The sequence below is a fragment of the Mastigoproctus giganteus genome, chromosome 6 (assembly GCF_048544385.1).
Source record: "Mastigoproctus giganteus isolate SK-2022 chromosome 6, ASM4854438v1, whole genome shotgun sequence".
Taxonomy (NCBI): Eukaryota; Metazoa; Arthropoda; class Arachnida; order Uropygi; family Thelyphonidae; genus Mastigoproctus; species Mastigoproctus giganteus.
In genome coordinates, this window is record NC_143580.1 from 115,670,263 (window position 1) to 115,689,634 (window position 19,372).

Genomic DNA, 19,372 nt, shown 5'->3' on the forward strand with positions numbered 1-19,372 from the left:
ACTCCCGCACGTTCGACGCGTACTCCCGCCATGAAAGAAAGTGTGTTGAATGCCGTCCAGAATAATCCTACTACCAGCATACGTGCCTTCGCCTCTGCCTTAGGAGTGTCTCGTTGCAGTGTACAGCGTGTCTGGCACGACGAGTCCTTACACCCCTTTCATCTCCAAAGGGTTCAGTTACTGCTCCCCCAAAATCATCCTGCACTTGTGGCTTTTGTGCAGTGGTTTCTCCAAGAAAGTGTTCAAGACTTATTTTCCAGCCTATGTTTTGTTCACGGATGAGGCTTATTTCACTTGGGAAGGCCTATTCAATCAGCACAATGCTCATGTGTGGGCTCACGACAACCCACACGGTGTGCGCCCCCATGCGGCACAACATCGCTTCGTAATAAATGTGTGGGCAGGTATGATCGGTTGACTGCTTAGTCGGCCCATACCTGTTACCATCCCGCATGAACTCCGCTAAATATCGGATCTTTCTTGAACAAGTTCTACGAGGGTTACTTGACGATGTTCCAGCAAATGTGAGACACAACATTTGGTTTCAACATGACGGGGCACCTGCCCATTATGGAAGGTGTGTTCGTGACCATTTGAACAGGCGCTTTGGGCGTCGATAGATTGGCCGTGGTGGACCCGTTCCCTGGCCCTCACGCTCACTGAGCCTTGATTTTCTTTCTGTGGGGGCCCTCAAATCTATCGTGTATGAATCGCCTGTGGAGACGGAAATGGATCTCGTGTCGAGACTCGTCTGCGCTGCTGCTACTGTCAAAGAAACTCCAGGTGTGCTCGACCGTGTCCGCCAATCTATGCTGCGTCGGTGTCATCGCGTCTCATGGTGGAGCCTTCGAGCATCTGTTGTAACATCATGAAATGCATCCATCTCGTACTCCATTGTTAATATTATGTCAAATAAATGTTTGCCACTAATTACTGTCTTGTGTCATTTCTGCTTCTTGTGCCTCTGCTACTACTTTCCCGTGACGTTTCCGGTTATGGGTTCCTATGCGATTCACGTTCCTTTAGATGTTACCTACCTCCCCTAAACGTTTGTATCAATATTTTTGAGACACTCAGTAGTGAATCCCAGAAGTTCTGCAAATATTCCATCAATTTTTTGTCTCTGATATTTTAATTTAATTTGTATATATGAGTTACTGTTTTTTTTTAAATTTTATTGTTAATGTTTTCTGTTTAAAGATGCTAGGATTGCGCTCAGGATTTGGATTTGTAAAAAGGTTCCTCTGCCAAAATACTTTAATGTTAATAACTTGGCTAGCTTATTTCACACCAGTTTAATCTGCGGGTCCATAAAATTCTGTTAAAAACAAGTAAATCAGGTAATGAATTGTCGTATCTTAAATACTGTGTGCATTCTTCTTTTGCATGTCACAAATTCTAAGCCCATTTATCCTCATATTCTCGAAATAGTAAAATGGTAATTCTAGCAGATGCAGATATACGAAGCTCGCCTTCTCATTCCAGGGAATTCGATGCTAAGAAACATTTAAGTAGCCGATCCAAAACTAATTATTGCGATACTTCACCTCATCTTCAGTGATTACACGATAATTAAACAGAATTAAAAGCCATCAGGAGTTTAAAATTAGAAGCAAGCACACGATTAGAATTGTAGTAAATTCAATCAAGATAATTATCTGTATCATGTGGCGCTTTCCCCCTCCCACCTGGATAATCATTTGTCGCATATCCTATTGCATTTTAGAAAGAAGCGGCTTTTAGGTCGATAACTTTCTGGTACTTTACGCTACCGATGAAAATCGATGTAATCGATGACTTGACCTTATTTATAACGATGTTTACGAGAATCTCCCGCGCGAATGGTGATTGACACCTACCTTAACATCGCGAATGGTGATTGACACCTACCTTAACATCGCGAATGGGTTGAAGGCTGAGAAGCTAAATAACGCTTATTAACATTAGACAAAATGAGGTCCAAAGTTAACAAGCTTTTGAATATATGCTTAAAGTGAACAAGTTTTGTTCTTATTTTACAAATAAGAGACAAATATTTTAAGGTAAGAAGACCAAATGTTTCGTAAGTATTTAAGCATTTTTTTTATGTTTGTTATCACTATTTGTTATTCTTTTTTTAATAAAGAGCGAAAAAAGGTAAAACAAATAAAGAAAAACGAAAAAAAAGAAAAGAAAAACAAAATGACAGAAAAAAATAGTGAAAAGAATAGAAAACATCCAGTGTTGTGTATAACGACATAATTTAATTAGAACTATTAAAATTTTATTTGATTGCTAGTTTTTTAAATGAAATCCGAAGTAGTTTTTATATTTTTGAGCCACGTGAATAACATTTTCCGAAATGTCAGGATGGTACTTAAACAGTTCCTAAACTTGAATGCAGTTCATCTCATAATTTAATTTTGCCATTAGTATAGATTTGACTGTGGCCTATTTGAACGTGGTTACATTATTTCCAGAAATAATTTTAGAGAAAAATAAAACTGTATCGAGGAGCGTTAACCCTTGGGAGAATAAAAAATAATTATACTAATTAAGAATATTTCTTAAATTTTTAATATCCATGTGTTATCTTTTTATTAAACGATGCTTTTCAGGAAAAAATTTCAGGTCTTCTAACTAAAAACATTCTTTTTTTGCACCTTTGCTGATCATCTGACGATTACCCTTTCCAAGGTAAACTCTCAACATTTATTTACACAACATGTTGGAAAGAAACCTCTTTTTAAGGAAGTTAATTCTATCTCGAGTGCTGAGACCACAATGTTCACTTATAGCAGTTGAAATACTACTTAGTGCAAAATAAAAGGACAAGACAGTTCTGAGTTTACTATTTCATAGACCATATAGTGAATTTGAATCTTATAGGAGAGTGGCCGAATTCTTTGGTCTCTTCAATTGGTAGCTTTCCTGCAATGTACCTTCTGTCCACGCGCTGCTTTTGATATTATTTGCGTCCACTGCGAGCGTATAAAATATTTTGCTTGAACGTTCCGCCCATTCCACCCTTTGTTTAGCCATGGGGTAGTTAATTGGGCTATTACAGTCCAGTTAATTGAGTTGAACTACATGTTGAGTTCGTTTAAAGTTTTTTTTTTTAATAGTCTTGTTAGTTAAGATCGTAATGAGCAAAATTTACAATTTGGCTTTTACAAAATTCGTTATCATGTGTATTTTTCTGATTTTCTCGGCTGTCGTTATAACGGACTATCAGTGTACACTAGTTCAATATACAGTAATTCAAATTAACATGTTGATATGACTTTCTGTCCTTCATCTTTTACATTCAAAGTTTTTCTAAAAAAAACTGTTTATAATTTCGATATCCACAGTTACAGCTGAAGGTTTAAATATTGACAGCTCACCTTTTAAAAGATTTGAAAATCTTTCTTCTTTTTTTGTTAATCAACAACGCATAAATCACAGGTAGCGTATTGTGAATATACAGTGGGTGAGTATTGCTGCTCAACGCTTACAGAAAGAAGAATAAAGACTGCCGGCCTATTTGGCATTGTCTACAAGAAGGAAAAAAATGTAATTGATCACCAAAAATGACAAAATAATTAAAAACACTGTTAAACACCAGCTGCACCAAAATCAATTGCCTTAGAATTTAAAAGTAAGTTGAGAGCTTGCGAACAAACAATAGAAAACGAATTTCCTTCACATGTTAGTGATATTTTTAAAGACGAAACAAATATCTCGATTTGGTACAGAAATTTCAAGATCTGCTCCCCAAAGTCTTGATATTTCTGTCACCAAATCGAGATGATGTTTGTGTTTCGAGATTCTTTGTGACGAAGATGGTTCCAGTGACTTCAAGGTAAATGACGGAAATACTGATTGCATGGTTCATGGAAAGGGGGAACTAAAGAAAGATCAGCGAACTATGAAGGCTTTTATAGCTGTAATCAGTTTCAGAAAATTTATACCGCCCTTACCGACTTAATTAACTGTGATTAATTGCGAAAAGTCGGTCATCCACCCCAGATAAGAAGCAAATCAAACGGCGAGTGGGCGGAAAGAACACGTAGAATATTTAACCAAAAGGTTAACAGGGATAGTGGTGACACCAAAAGTGGGGTGGGCCAAAACTACAGCCCTTCAATTTGGGCTGTAATTACTGGATTTCAGGTGGAAGGAGCAGAGTTTCAGTTAGTTATTCTACGTGTTCTGGCTTGCACAACTTGCAAGCGTTAAAACACGCATATTTAAATATTATATACGACCAAACGTTTGATCTGGAGTAGTCGGAAGCATGTGCCGAAATTCCCAATAACAAGGGACCATTTAGCTTTTGCTGTATTAAAATAATCAAAGTTTAAGTTTTATTATAAAGTAGTATTAGAATATTTTAGACTCCTAATACATATAGGTCTAATCGTATGCTGTATTCACAGTCTGATATGCTGGAACAATAAATGTAGCACATTAAAATTAGCTAATTACAGGTTCCACTTTAATTTTAACATTTAACCGCTAATTGTTGGCTTTTTTATGCATTGAATGTTGCCTAAAAGTAAGGGTTTCATCATGGCAGAGTAGAGCAACCTTTTAATGGCTTAACTGAAACTGCACAACACAAGATGACATCGGATGCCCTTCGTGGTACCTAATTAATTTATTCATAGATAATGTTTACGTAATATTGTATCCTGTATACTTTTATTTAGAATAGACAGATATATACTTTATGATTCATCGCTAGCCGCAATGCAAATAAACGGTCGGCTTGCTGGGGATTTTGTCATATCGCCCCTACTGCTGAGTGCATCGCATGTTGTGACAGACACGCGACAAACAAAGACAAACAAAAAAGGTGGAACAAGAGAACAACTTTTGCCTCTAATGATGTAGTGCATAACAATTAAATAGCTAATTAAGATGGGACCTCATTATATCTGATAGCTCTGAATGAGTTTGAGGGAAAGAAGAAGATGATGACGAAATATACGAGATATTTCATACGTTAGCAAATCACACGAGACATTGCCATTGGGTTGAAGAACCTTTGTCGTTACCATCCTTAGCTCTAAGGATGGTTACAACAGAGACCAGCAGTTTTAATTAATGTCTCAAGGAAAAAAGAACTCAAATTTCAGGCTCTGCTTAATACTGCCAAATATAATTAGTAGGAGTGTGGGCTCGCTACAATATACGAGCATCAGCATATTGGCTAGGCTGCTTTGAAATTCGAACCGCTGTAGTAGTCGAATATGCGGATGCGTCACAAGGCAGGGGAGCTGCAAGGCATTCAAAATGCCACAGCTGTTTGAAAATTCTTTCTGTTCTCATTAACGCTGTAGCCTTCGCATTCTGTAAAAGCAACACGAGGATGCCGATATGTTCACATCATATCAAGGAAAATAAGTCGACTCTAAAATAAAACTCTTTCTTTGAGTGCCTAATGGGATCTTCATTTTTACAATTACGGGAGTTTATTTTTTAGACTTTATAATTTAAATCCTTTGATTCTCTGTGGGTGTGGAAGCCATGTATACGGTATATATGACTTATTTTATTTTTTTTCCCGCGTTGTTCCAAAAATTCCATTTAATTCAAATAAAATAAGCGTGGTCTATTTTATCTGCATTTGGGTAGTCGTCTTATTCCGTGATAAATCTTATTCACTCTCTGATAAATATGAATGTTTTATAAGTTTTCAAGTTAACAGAGAGAGAGAGAGAAAGAAATAAATAGCCTTATTTCATACAGACTATATAACAAACTTTATGCATAATATTTTATAAATAGTAATTTCTTATCATGATATTCGAAAACATTAAAATGGAATGCATATTTTTTGGCTAAATGGCCCTTCTAAGCACCTACTCTTCGGAACGATTGTTAGAATAGCTAGCGCAAAATGTCACCTATACTTTGGAAGCCCCTACAACCGGAACCTCTTGGCACGGGCTGGATAGACCCATTCGGAAAGACGACTATGATTGTCAATTTGCAAACGTAACGGCATTACTGTTCTGACGGGCTTGTGGCAGATACAAAACGAAGAGAACACCTCACTGTCAGACTTACTTTATAGACGTTTTTTTCTGTAGAAATATTTTTAAGTCGTTTAATTATTCAGTTTATTTTATATTTTTCCAGATATTTCGGAAGTTCAAATAAAGTTTCACTCGCAGCTGTACACTTAAGGTACAACTGCGCATTCCTATCGCGCATTATGGTAAGGATTCATCCGGTTTCCGCTCTACGTCAACTGTTACCCGGTCTGTTTTCGCCACTCAGTGCAACCTGTTGCTCTAAGGTTAGAGACAGTCGCATGGAACTCGTGCGCTTCCGTTACTACGACACAAGGAGATAAGAACAGAGAAGTGATCTGTAGCACCAGGCGTTGTATACGTGTACGGAGAAAGTATGAATGTCGACGAAAGATGGACACTGTTATCTCTTCAGATCGTCAGCACTCAGGTGGGTTAGAGACACGGCTACGTAATCTTTGTAGCACGGAGGTGTCGACAGCATCCTTTCCATAAACATTCACGAGTTGCCATCTACGCTTCTTTCAAATCTGAATCAGTCTGTTCAACCTCGTCAGTACTGGGTAAGTTGTTCGTAACTATTTTTCTGACTGTTTTTGTTGATCTCTCCACAGACACAAGAATGTCATCATTCGGTTCGTTTTATAGATGTTAATTTTAGTCTCGGGCATCTGAATGATTAGGTGTAGCTGTCAGAAACTTATTCTTCTTGTTAGAAGCTTTTTCATTTCTTTGCTCTCATCGTATTGAAGTGACACTACGCATAACTCCCATGGCAGGTGGAAACTGAAATCTTAATAAGTGATTAGACTGAAAGGCAGTTGACACGTATAGATTGTTTCAGAACTTTCAGAAAAACGCAATGAGTCAGTGTAGGTGAGTGGGGAAGGAAAATTGGACATTGAATGCTAACACGCCACCATCGACAGCAGTTTAATTGAAGAACGAGACAAACTGAGTTTGCTATTCATAAAGAGCTATTTCAGTAGTTCTAGCTGTGGTAACTTTCAATGTTCCGATTGTTTGTTTTGCGCTTAGAGGTGATGGTGGAAATTTAAATTTCAACGAACTGGAGTATGATGAAGTTAAGGCTTAACGCCATTTTGTTTTAGTACGATAATTTTTAAAATAAGGTCGTTTTCTAATTATTCTATAACTTAATTTTGAAAGATGTAAAGTGGAATTGATAAAATATCTATAGCTATTAAGTAGGGAGATAAATCCTCCCCCTACACGCGCACACATGATACAAGAAATTGTTTCGACTCATTAACCCTAGGTAGGTAGGCAGCTGAACGCGTGTTGTAAGTCAAACCCTCGCAATATTCAACGGTCTGTGCACTGTTCAATAAAAGGTCTAAATTTTTAATATTTCCTTTTTCTAAAGGTCTTTAATGTTTCAGTAAAGATCCTAAAAAGGTCCATAAAAGATCTTAAATGATGAAAGTGAAAAAAAAAAAAGAATTGAAATAAATTTTCGATACTTATTAAAACAAACAAATCCTTTCAGAGTTCTTTAAAACAGCAACTGCCGTATGTGGTCATCATCATTATTCGAATTTGATAATGTTAACAACAAAACAATGTGTGGCTGCAAAAAGGAAACTAAAAAAATTTTTTACTTAAAGGTTTAACCAGTGAATGCAAAAAATTATACACCATTGTCTCATTGCGGTATTCGAATGCAGCAATTAATTACGAATGTACACAATCTTGTAAATGATATTTTGACACTAGAATACTCCCCTACCCCTTTTTTTTTTCTGGAAAGCTTTGAGCTTAATTTTAAAGACATAAATACGTCTTTTGTTTCCTAAATGGCGAAATTTATGTCGCCATTTAGGAGACAAAAGACCAAAACAGTGATGGTTGCATGTTTAAATCAAAGTTTTGGCTTGATATCAGTCCTGTCTGAAGTGATCAAATCAAATGACATCACCTAATGAAATTCAGATTAATGGCAACTTGATATCTAGCTGTTATTTAGGACTTTTTTTTTTTGAGAGAGTCCTAAATAACAACTTATTATCAGACTATGCTTTTTATATATTTCTCCTTTTCATAGAGTATTTAAAAACGTACGGAATATTTTAATGATAGATTGTTTGCCAGGTTTTTTGTGAAAATACCAGATGCATGATAAAAGGTTTGCACAGGAAATGAACGCACACAAAAAAAACAAACTACAGTATGAAAAGCTAATTTAAGATATAAACGAAACTAAGTTTAAAGTTTATTTAAAGTATTTTTAAGAGAGAAAACATCTTAAAGCAAATAATTGAAACGTATTAAATAAGTTCAGTGAGTAGCGATTCAACAGATTCACTGCAAATTATAAATTAAAATTTTGCTGAAACTATTAAAACATTGTCTGAATAGTTTCAATTGAAACTTTATTTTTATTGAACCAACTGACAGTTTCTTATATTTTTTTTAAAATTACAGTTAAAGAATACTCTTCCGCCTGGAACCAGCTGTGAAATCTATAAAATCTCAAGAAAACTAGAAGTATAATGATCGACTGTAAATAAAGTTAATTCTTTTTTTTATTATAAAAATACCGGCAATTTACATGTCCGGTATTTTCTTAATTCGTTTTCTGGACAGAAGCAAACTAAAAATCGGGAAAATTTAAAGTCAACGATATACTGTAGTACTTCTTTAAAAGGATGACTCTAAATCAATGTTTCTGTTCTAGCTGGCTTCCGTTTTCTAGCCACACGGACTCAGCTGATCGAGATGCTTAGCCTTTTGCAATTACTAATGACCTTGCACGGATTATTCATTTCCCTATGAGAATACCAGACAATCCTAACTACACACTAACCACTTTCTTGGTGGGGAGGGAATAATCTTTTCTCACAAACAACCCTTCCAAGTACACGGTCAAGGTGAGTGCTCCTCTGGGCACCTCAGATCACAACTTATCGATGGTCTCCAATTTTTTTCTCTGGTACTGACTTGCAATTTAGAACATTTCCCTTGTGGCCATTCTAAGCATGTTGTTTGGAATTACAAGGACACAAAATTGTATGATCTACGAGATTTTTATTCTTATTTCCCTCGTTTAGATTACTGTTTCAAATCTGATCTCAGTGTTTACTGAGATGTTGTTGTAGTAAGGTTTTAGGAGCATCAGCCATTAAGGCAATATTGCTACGTCTGTACTGTTTGTATTCTGTGGTCCATTTTCTGTTCGCTGGTTGAAGTTCAACTCGCCTGAGAACGCATAATTCAGCGAAAAAACGTCAATAAAATTTCCTCACGTCATTGATGGGACTCGAACGCAGGTCTTTCACACCTGGTGCGTGGAGGACAGCGATTATACCAACTGTGCTACCCAAGAGGGCTTTTAATCAGAGGATGACAATGAAATTATTCTTGTAGTAATGAAATCGTCTATTCCACACTCCACCGTAAGATCTCGTCCTTTATCTAAACCTCGATTTTTCGAATAAATATAAGGCTATTCAAGATAATGTTACATATCGTAATTGGTGTGCATCCAAATCTCAAGATTAATTTTTTCCTGCACCAAAGTTTCTAACAATTGGAGAGCAGTTATTATTCAGTCAAATGTGCGAGTAGATTTTGAGCAGGAAACATTTTCCTTGATCAAACGTTAGTCGAGCATTCTGGTTTCTTGACAAAGATATTGGCTGCAACTTTTGCCCATTTGTAATCCCACCTCTTTTAAAACCCGTTCTATTGCATCCCCAGCTAAAAAATAAAACCGTCTTACTGAATCCTTTTCTAATTCTTATATGGGACGATCTTGGTAAGCCACCTCCCATCATTCTCAGTACTCTGTACTCAATGCCTTCTGTGGTTTCCCATCAAATGGATGTCGAAATAATTTTGGATAATCCTGATGCCAAGAAAGCTTCAGGCCTGATGGTAGTTTTCTACGTGTTCTCAAAATCTGTGCTCCTGAGCTTACTCCTACTTTGTGTCTCCATTTTATCCTTTCTTATTCCACTGATGTTTTTCCCTTCTGCTTAGAAATTTGTTCATATCCAGCCGGTTCCTAAAAAAGAACAAATCCCTTCCAGCCAGTTATCGTCCCATTGCACTTCTACTCATTAGCATACTGCTCATTAACTTCGGATTCCTAAACTATCTAGAAATTTTCCACACGTTTAATGATCTCCAATATGGTTCCGTCAGTGTCGATCCAATAGTCGTATACTACACTGCTCGACAAAATTAACAGAACAAAATGATTTTCATCAATATTTTATTGTGAACAATGTCGCCGAAGGTGACTATTTGATATAAGTATCCTAGCATGCAAATTCCGAGTATCCAATAGAAACCGATTTACCATCTTACAGAGCCGCAAATTACTCATTACTATAAAACACGGGTTGTTGGCACATCACTTCATTCCCGTTTTTTGGATTGATCAGTGGGATAGTCACATCTCTAGTACTTAGGATAGCAAGTCATTGTCGTTTAGATGACTCTTTGAGATGGCGAGCAGTTATTATTATTATTAGCTATATGGTGCAAGGAAGTCTGAGGATTATGCTGTTGGACGACTTGAAGCCGGGCAGTCACAGGCGGAAGTGGCACGTCGGCTTAATGAGTTGCGTACTGTCGTCTCGGCACTACCGAAGAAGTTTTTGGAGACAGGAACCATTACAAGAAGAACTGGCGAAGGTGGCGCTATGGCTACCTGAACAGACCGCTATGTGGCTATAACCCAATCCGACAATGTCTTGTTATCAACTCTCTCTTGAGGTATGTGGCCACAGTTAAAACATTTCCAATTGTGTTAAGAACACTCAATTCGAGTGGACTCTACGCAAGGAAGTTAGTGGTTTGTATCCTATTAATCCAAACCACCGTAAAGCTCGTTGAAAATGGTGCCATGAACATGTGACTTGCATTCCTGACAAATGGGGTGCAGTTCTGATGAGTGATGTTTTAGACTACAAACAGATTCTAGATGTTATTTCGTCTGGAGACACCGAGGAATGTGGTACCATCCCTCCAATTATCAGAGAAAGGAACACTTACGGTGGAGGCAGTGTTCTTGTGTGGCCCGCAATAATGATCAACGGCTTCACACCCCTATTCATTTTTTTCATTGGGGTACCGTAACTGCGCAGAGGTAACGAAAACAGATCCTAGAACCTTATGTGAGAATTTTTAGGGATGAGATTTGGGCAGATTTTCTTTTCATGCACGACAACCTCTCTGCACATAGAACGCAAGTGGCGGAGGAATATCTTGAAACTGAAGATCTCTAACACTTCTGTGACAGCACGATCATCAGACTTAAATCCGACCGAACATGTGTGGGACGCCCTAGGGCGTTGCATTATACGCTGACAGCCCATCAGTTAGCTGATGAGCTAAGGTCTGCGCTGATGGGAGAATGGGATTTGCTGCCACAGAGACTTATAGACACCCTCATATCGAGCACGGTTCACGGCTGTCAGGTCTGTTTAGCCATTGGAGGGGATCATATGCCGCAGTGATATAATGTGACCATATTTTCGAGCATCTTGTATAGACTCCTATAATGTGACCTTTTTGATTATTCTTTTAGTCCCAAGTTTCCTGCTGTCTCCTCATTTCATCGTTATACTATGGTACACCACCTTACCAAGTTTTGCCCCGCTTCATTGCAAGCTGTACGAGTTATACCACGTTTTCTACGTGTTCTGGTAATTTTGTCGAGTAGTGTAGCTTCTGTTGATCATCTGTGGACTAATTCAATGAAAAGGTTTGCTCAAACCTCAGCAGTTTCTCCTGACAGTTCAAAGGCTTTGGAATGTGTTAACGTTATTCTAAATAATATTCTATCTTATGGAGTCGCTGATTAGCATAGTTGGTAGAATCGCCGTCTTCCCCACACTGGGTGGAAAATACCAGAGTTCGAATACAGTCGATGCCGTAAGGAATTTTTCACAACGTTGCTGAGTCAATCGGTCTCAGGTGAGGGTAGCATGGTTTTTTCTTGAACGCAAGTTTTTCGTCCAGCAAACTGCAAATCGATCGACCAAAAAAACGCATGCTGTCGTTGCTTTTGTTACAGGGTTTTAGGAACATCGGCAACTAGGGCCATATTACTCCGTGTATGCTGTTTGTGTGTTGTATGGTAATTTTGTTTGCTGGACGAAAAACCTTGTTTCCGGGAGAAAAAACCATGCTACCCTCGCCTGAGACCGACTAACTCAGCCACGTTGTGAAAAAGGCCCATAAAAAAAATCCTCACGTTAACGACAGGACTCAAACTCCAGTCTTTTTCACCCGGTGTGGGGAGGACGGCTATTGTACCAACTGTGCTACCCACGAAGGCAAAACACATGCAACTTACAGACGTTGCAATATGGCCTAAGTTGCAGATGCACCTAAAACCCCACAATAACCATCTTTCTATAATTCAGTATCTACTATCTCTCCGACCGCATACTGCGCGTAATGGTAGATGGCTTTCTGTATTCTAACTTTTTCAGTTCTTTCTCACGCCCTGTTCCTCTTGTATATTAATGACCTTTTTCTGTTGTTAGGAAATCCTATCCATAGTTTTGCTATTCAGCAGATAGCATTCCACTTTCCAGTTTGAGAAACCTTGTACTGCACAAACAGCATCAACTTCTGGAATATTTACTACCCCTTCCTTAAATGCTGATCTCCTGTAATACTCCAAAGGGGTGGGACAAATAACTTATTTAATTTCAATCCTTCTAAACCTTAAGTCCAATCTTATACTCGCCATTCTTCTGGCGAGTATAAGATTGATAATTAACTTCGATTATCAATTAACTTCGTAATTAACTTCGACGACAATCAGATTTCTAGACAAGATCGCATGTCTCTATTAGGGATTACCCTGACTTCTAATCTGTCTTTGCATAAGCACATCACAAGTATTGCTTCCCCTGTACCTTGAAGTACTTCAAGACACAAGAAGTACTTGGAATGTGTTTTTGCAATAGCGTTCCGTTTAGTTGAGGGTCAGAAGCAGTGGTTTTAAGCTCGTTTTGTGGCAAGACTAATGATTTTTTTTTATGAAGTGGGCTTGTTAATGTTATAAGGAAATTGCTTGATAGATACAGCACGAATTTTTCTTGTCTACAATATAAGAAATATACATTTCGTAAAACTCATTTACATAAATAAAATTAGTCCTCTCTTCATGTAGCCAAAATATGATGGCATAAAAAAAAAAAAAGTAGTGAAGAAATTATAAGCCGTAATAAATTAAAAGAATGATTTACTATTTTCGATTTTTAGTGAACGGCATATGAGGGAATATTATATGTCCTTGTCTTAAAATAGTTCTGCTATTTTAATCGGTGTACGGTTAGTATCATTGATTGACAGCATCATTCAGAGAATAGGCATACGAGCCGATAAATCACAAGTCAAATCGATGGATTCATTCAGCCAGTGAATGATCATAATCAAACACCTCGTATTTCCAGGAATTCTTCAAATTTTGGGGCTTATTTTCAATAGTTACTCGGTACAGCTTTAAACGGTAATAAGTACGGAAGAAATGCAGCATTGTATTTATAATTTAGATATTATCAGACGTTTCGAAAATTTTTAAATAATTAATCGATAGGATTGTCTGCTTTCCCATAAATATATACTGCCGTACTTAATTTAGAGGGAATTGACAAAAGAAACGAAACATCTGATACGAAAGTAGTAGTTTTTGGAATGGTTGTGTGACGTATATGTGAACGTGCGGTGATTTTGTTGTTTTGTTTCTTGCAGATTGTACAGTGAAGGAAAGACAAAAGCTGACGTTTATTTAGAAGCGATATAAAAGGTACATGAAGAAAATGATCGAATTGTTGGTGCGCGTTTATCAGGGGTCGGTATCTAAACTGCTGATTTATTTAATGTATCCAGCGGCGCACCGTATCAAAAGTGATGTCTTCATTTCATCAGGTATGAAAAAACAAAATCTGATAGAACGAACTGTGGCAGAAAATCGAAGCTGACTGAAAGACACAGCCGGAAAGGTTTGTAGCTCTAAAGCATAAAATTGCTGCCTCAAAAATAACTGAAGAACTTTAATGTCTCAGCAAAACAGTGCGGTGAGAACTTCATAAAGCTGAAATTTATGGCAGAACCACTATTGCCAAGCCACTTTTTGCTGATGGTAATGCTAGAAAGAGGATGCAATGGTGTTGGAACCACAAAAACTGAGCACTTGATTTTTGGAAACGTGTCAGTTTCAGAAATCATGATTCGCACTTTTTTCAACATCAGGGATAATTTGCTTTTGGTGAATTCCAAAGGAAGTGCATCATACTCACTGTATTGTGCTAACGTGGCGCTGTGGTCGTGTTCTGTATCAGTTTGCGTTCGACTTTTGTGAATTATTAATTATAGTTTAATTTAATTATTTTACAGCCGATTTTACACTGTAACATTTTTCTACGAGAACTGTTTCTCCCAGCCTTCGCGATCAATGCTTTACTTGATCGTCAGATAAGTGTTTATCTTGATTACACCGGATTTATATTCGTTAGGCTTAGTTGCCTTCCACATCACTTACATGCCAGGATCGTATTTTTATTTGTAGTTATTAGAAATTGTAAAATCACTTTGTGTGAAATATTATAAAATTCAAGTAATATAGTTTGGGCTGCATCGTATCTTTCAGTATTTATTGAACATTATTTTGTATAAATGGAGCCGCAGATTTGTATTATCTGTGACTATGTGCGATGAATACCTATGCTGTAGCATCTGTTCGCACTTCTACTGTTTTACGTGCATTCCCTCCAATCGCAAGTTCCCTCCAACCGTTGGAAGTGTGGGGACTGCCTAAAAGTCAAGTGCAGCCATTATCAACCCACTGTAGGATGGAAGCCTCCTCAACAATTCATGCTGAGGGAAATGGACCATAATCTGCCACGCTGGTCCAGTGCGGGTTGGCAGATCGACCGTATTCAGCAGTCAGGGGCTTGAACCCCGATCTACTCAAAGAGCGTGTGCTACTGCACTCCCGCTCCTGCCCACTCGGCTACGGAGGCCGGCCTTCGTAGCCGAGTGGGCAGGAGCCTACAGGGGACTGCCTACCCATCTCTAAATCTTCCACCTACTCATCCAGTTTTCGTTCATCTAATAATGATATCACTTCTAATGATAGTTCTAAAAGATGTTTAGTCAGTCGCATTGATGATCTGAAGCTTGTCTTTAATGAACTTAATTCTGTCAGAGAACGTTGTGAGGCTATAAGTGCTGCATCCAGCAAACAATTTCTAAGTAACTGTAACTCTTGATAAACACTAATGATAAGAGTTCCTGTAACTCTTGTCATTAGTGTTTCTATTATTTTGTCCACTCCCTGCATGTGCTCTTCTCTGTTTTAACCGGTAATTGTTCGGTAGAAGCTAAAAGAACTATTCGTTTAGTATCTGAATTTAATGTTACCAGATACCGAGCTGGCGATGCTAATAGCCTGTTGATGCAAAACACAACAATAGTCTTGGCCCTTCTATGGTATACTCAGGCATTAAAAAAATCACTGGATCATCGTTATTTGGTAAAATTGGTCGAGCTTAAATCACAAAACTTCCAGTGTTTTTTGTGATAAATAGCGTTCCAAAGTCATTGTAACGCTGTTTCCGAGGGACGGCACAATGCGGAATCTATCTTATTGTGAGGTAATTATACCGATTCGCTGAACTATGGATAGGAACGATGTGTCCAAACAGACTACTGAATAATGATGATATACGTATTGTGCTTGTTGAGGAATGCAATCACGATAGGCCAAGACGGTAAACGGTTCCCGAGGCAATTAACGAAGTTATTTCCATCGATTTAGTCATCTGAATAGGAATTCAACCAATGTTACCCGAATTTCCATATTGATTTCGCAACATGATTAATTACGTTTGGCTGTTGCTATCAAGATTTGATATATGAATTTTTCAACATTTATCTTCAGAATAAGGAAGTAATCTTGATTTTATTACATACTATGTTGTTTTCAACATCTGGTGTGATTAACAGATGAATACGAGATATGGCAATAAAGGTCCTGTACTGCTGCAATGAAAAGAACACAAAGTGAAAGAGCTCAAAAATTGTTTATTTTTATTCGAAATAATCCTTACCTGATTGAATGCACTTATGACACCGTTATTATAGAAGTTTCAGAAAAGAATCAGCGAAGGGATCCAAAGAGATGATGTTTCAGTTCGGCGGTTACGTTTTTCTTTATGGGCCCCAACATTCTGGAATCTGTTTCCTTTGAGGGTAGTTTTCACCTAGGTTCCTCATTTAGACACGTTGACGGACAACCAATTCTTGGGTCATCATCAACATCCTCATGTCCCTCTTTGAATCGTTTATACCATTCAAACACTGATACGACTTAACATTTCATCACCATAAACAATTTGTAATATTTCATGCGCTTCTGTTCTCATTTTCCCAGTTTAGAGAAAATTGATATTCATTCGTTGATCCTTAGCAAAATCGTGACACAGAATATTAACATTACTAATTGGTTGTTACAACTTCTCCAACTTCTGTATAACCTCTGCAGTTGTGACAATGAAGTAATAAGATTGAACTTCATGTCCTGCTTGTGGAAGCAGAGACATGTTGGAATGCGTTTCCAATTTCAGCAGCAACACTGCTTTGAGTTTTGATATTGTTTTTAGGTAATAGCTGTGATGAATTGGAGCAAGTACTATTTCCTGTCGGCTTAAAACGACTGTCATTTAGATCAGCGAATTAATATCAAATTAGAGTTAAAAGATAATTATGCAGATTGAGTAATGTACAGTGGAAAGATTTTCTGGATGGAACAACATGTTTAAAACGATAGGGAAGATAGTAAAATAAAGGGGATGATTTAAACGTTTTTGAATCTTTGTGTGAATTTGCAGAAGGGGTGGGAAAATATCCTTTGGGATCTATTTAAAAATAATTTCAAGAAATAAAATATTCACGAAAGAAGTGTAAAATGCGGCTTGATGTTATCAATCCAGTTTAGGAGCTGAATCTCTAAAAGTTTATTAAACTCTTGTTTAATAAACTTAATCTATAAATTTTAGTGCTTGTTTAATTGATATTTTAGAAATATATTTATTAAACAGATTTTAATGTAATACCAACATCATATTAATACTATAATGGAAATAACTTATCATCAAAAAGTATTAGTTTAGAGCTATTTACATTCTGGAACAGAAAACATTTTCATGGAATCTATTCAAGAATTCTTAAGGAACACATTTTGCATTTCATGCGGCGAATCACATCATCTACACGTATTTATTTATATCACAAATTCAACAACAGTTGATATCACTGTCTCTTTTTTATATCCGATTTTTTTTTTAATTTGAAACTTTAGAAATAAGTCTTATTTTAAAGCAATTCTGGATTTCTGTTGTAGAGCTATTTGTGATAATTTTTACAAATGCGTTTCTTTCTGGTCAACGTTGGAATGGAAGAAATTGCTGTAATCTCTTTTGTTTTAGGTTTTCAGTGATAAAACTTTATAGCTACAGCAGCTTATGCGCCACACAGTAATAAAACTAACTTTGAATACTCCTATTTGTTTCTGAAGTAGAGCATAATCCTGCATAATCCTTGGATTAAGTTTGCAACCAAATTAGGCACAGTGGTTTTTCACTAAGGCAAAATTGTAGTTTCGCTACAAGACTGGCTTTTGTTAGTGTATGTCTTATACTAGGGAGTAGTCCTACTGATCTCTGTCATTGTTGCAAATTCGCAATCCTTTAAGACATTCGAGTGGCCAAATTCCAGTCTTGGTAAATCCACATATTTCGCCTAACAGAGGTGAGACTTGAAATTCAATTACTTTTGGCTTTTTTGCCTAAAGCCATTTTATCTAAGGCTTTATTATAATAACAAGACAGCATATAAAAAAAAAAAAAAAAATAGATGCCATTATTATGAAAGCGTGATTGCAATTAAATTTCTTGTCTGGGGAATGAAGGTCGAGGATCAGTAGTACTTTGTCGTCATAACTGGGTTTTACGCATGCAATGACATGTTCAGATCATTTTACGAAGAGCTCATTAGTGATCCATCTATTCACAGAGCACGCAAATTTTGTGCCAAGGAGGCACATCACACTTTAATCTTTAGATGATATTCTTAATATCAACACTGGTGGCACTGAACGAACGAACACACACACACACACGTACGTGCCAATTTTCATCACTTGATATTTATCTCTGGCAGCATTTTTTTTTTCTTTTTGGAACATTGTAACGCACAAGCTGACGATGTAGCCTCCAGTTGAAGCAGAGATGTGAAGTACATGAAAATGCCACATTTTGCTAGTTCTGCCATTACTAAATGTACAGTATTTGCTGTCCCGTTGGAACCTTCAAGGTCAAGTTCCGTATATCGGCTTCTTTATTTCCGAACAGGAGTGTTTTAATGAAGCACGTGTGATTCAGTGCGCGTATATTCTTATCAGGCCGTCGCATTCGAAACGTTATAAGATCACTGCATTAAGCATTGCCATTACAAAATGTAGCTGGAGTTTTTACCCTGTATTCTTTTTGCTAGAGGCATATATGTTTATTTTCCATTAGAAAGTAAACGAATAAATCTTTATATATTTCGAGGTACCTGCGATAATTTTATTTTACTGCATTCGATGAGGATTCTTAAATGTGGCGACGCTTATAATAATCCAAATAGTACAACGTGTATAGGGCCTGATCCAAATTCAATATAAGGCACACGTGATAGTTAAATTTACGGAACACTGGCATCTTAGTTGGAATTGAATTTATAAGTAATGTTGCATAAAATATTATTGGTGGGCTTTTTCTGATGTCAGAGTTATCATTGTTACGTGCAAATCGGAATTACTTTGAGATTTGTACTCTGGATGACTTGACTGTAGCGGAGGTTCCTATAAACTTAAATTTTAATGATGTTGCCTATAACCAAGATTATGCAAAAATTATAAGATAAACACACTATAGAAGGCAAAGAGACTTCATCTGTCAAGAAACAAAGTTAACCGAACAACCAGGAGGCTGTGGCCTCTCTTTGCAAGGAATCTAGCTTCTTCAATCTTTGTCTCGAATAAATGTGCTCAGAACATTTTACATTTGAATCATTCCGCGTGCATCCATTGGACTTTCTCAAGGAATAGGATGGCCTTTTTAACCGACTTTCCATTGACAGTGAACAGCTTTACGCCTGCAAGGTATACAGGAAACCATTCTTCAAGGCGCATTATCTGACTGGACTTTATACACCCCCTCTTTATGTACGTTGAATGTGAACCAGACTGTCTGCCATTCCTCTCACTTATAAAAGGGCTGATTTCTCTTATAATGCAATATCACTACCCAAGATGAATTCTCAACGATTCCGGAGCCTTC

The 19,372-nt window shown here is 37.2% G+C and overlaps 1 protein-coding gene across 1 annotated transcript in view; it reads left to right on the forward strand.

The window, feature by feature from the left end:
• The first annotated feature begins 6,274 nt into the window (after window positions 1-6,274).
• Window positions 6,275-19,372, forward strand: part of LOC150084522 (synaptotagmin-1-like) — a 234,374-nt gene continuing 221,276 nt past the window's right edge. Inside the window, exon 1 of the mRNA XM_090375279.1 lies at window positions 6,275-6,565. The gene's annotated coding sequence lies outside the window, so the exon portion shown is untranslated. The remainder of the gene's footprint in view (window positions 6,566-19,372) is intronic.